The sequence below is a fragment of the Geospiza fortis genome, unplaced genomic scaffold, assembly GCF_000277835.1.
Source record: "Geospiza fortis unplaced genomic scaffold, GeoFor_1.0 scaffold1089, whole genome shotgun sequence".
Classification (NCBI taxonomy): domain Eukaryota; kingdom Metazoa; phylum Chordata; class Aves; order Passeriformes; family Thraupidae; genus Geospiza; species Geospiza fortis.
In genome coordinates, this window is record NW_005054717.1 from 125,781 (window position 1) to 127,297 (window position 1,517).

The 1,517-nt window shown below is 48.5% G+C and overlaps 1 protein-coding gene across 1 annotated transcript in view; it reads left to right on the forward strand.

The window, feature by feature from the left end:
• Positions 1–1,517, forward strand: part of SRRT (serrate, RNA effector molecule) — a 23,380-nt gene that overhangs the window by 370 nt on the left and 21,493 nt on the right. The window lies entirely within an intron of this gene.

Below are 1,517 nucleotides of genomic sequence, written 5' to 3' on the forward strand. Positions count from 1 at the left end.
CACCCGGGGTGTGACGCCAGGGGGCGCACTGAGTGCAGTGCGCCATTGGGAACAGCAGGGGGCGCTGTACCTGCAGTGCGCCATTGGGAACAGCAGGGGGCGCTGTGCCTGCAGTGCGCCATTGGGAACAGCAGGGGGCGCTGCACTTGCAGCGTGCTGGGGCAGGCTGCAGGCAAATCGTTCGGTTTTTATTTTTTATTTATTTTTTTCTTTTACTCCCAAGGAGCCCGAAAGTTTAAACTGCTGCTTTTTAAATCTAAAGCTAGAAAGGAAAACAAAGGTAGGAGCAGAGAGAGAAGCAGAGAGAAAAGAGAGGAAAGAATTGAGAAAAATAAAGGGAGAAAAGGAGAAAAGCAGTCAAGGAGAAAAGCAGACACAGAGGAGAAAAGGAGGGTGGGAAAACTGAAGAAGGACAGGGCTTAGAGGGAACAGAAAGTGGTTAGGATTAAAGTGAAAATTTGGGGTAGAGGGAAAAAGGAAAAGACCAAGAGCAAAAAACACAAACCGAGGAAAAGGAGAACACAGAGAGAAAAAGAAGTGAGGAGAGTGAGGGTGAAAGTTCTAAAGAAATAAAGCACAAAGCACAGACAAAAGAGAGGAAAACAAACACAGCCGGGCAGAAACAGGGAAATGGACAACCAGGAGAAAGGAAGCAGATGGAAACCGAGTTCCAGCAGCAGAGACGCGGCTCAGAAAGAGAGAGAAACAAACACAGGGTTAGAGACAGACGGAAATTGGGTGAGAAACACAAAAGTGAGGAGCCAGAGGAAGGAATACAGCGGAAAGAAATGACAAAACCACACCAAAACCAGACAGGAGCCGCGGGAGGAGTCGGGCAGGGAGTATCTTCATTAGAGGTGATTCAACTTTTATTTCATAAATGTTTTTATTTCCACTTCAGCACAATACATGGAAACAGCGCGTACAAATGCAAGCGCAGATACAGCCCATAAATACACCGGTAAAAGTTTAACTTCCATCTAGAACAATACAACACAAAACACACATTAACACATGAGGATAACCCTTTTCTATTTTCATTACATGTTAATTTATTGTTAGAAGAAACCCACAACAACAAAAGCACACAGACAACAACGCTCACCTGCCGCTAACGCCCCTTCAGATCACACACAAACTCCCCATCGCTCTCATCACAACTGCTAAATTACACCCCAGCACTCGGCGGTTCGCACGAGCCTGAGGAAATCCTCAGGGAGCGCAGGAGGAGGAAGATGCTGACGGAATGATTTATTCCAAGAACCGCAAAGAGGAACGCCGAGAATCCCGCGGTCAGAAGCCTCTTCCTGTCCTCGCATTCTTTGGGGTCCTAGCGCGCCACAATGGATCCTGGCGGGGCAGAGCTGTCCGTGCAGCTCAGAACAAGACGCGAGAAGGAATCCGAGCGAGGTTTTTACACACGAACATTTCGATATTTGGTGATTTGTGATTCCATCGCCGCTCGGAGCTCCGCGCCCAGCGCCCGAAACAAAATGGCGGCCGCGCGTCACGTGACG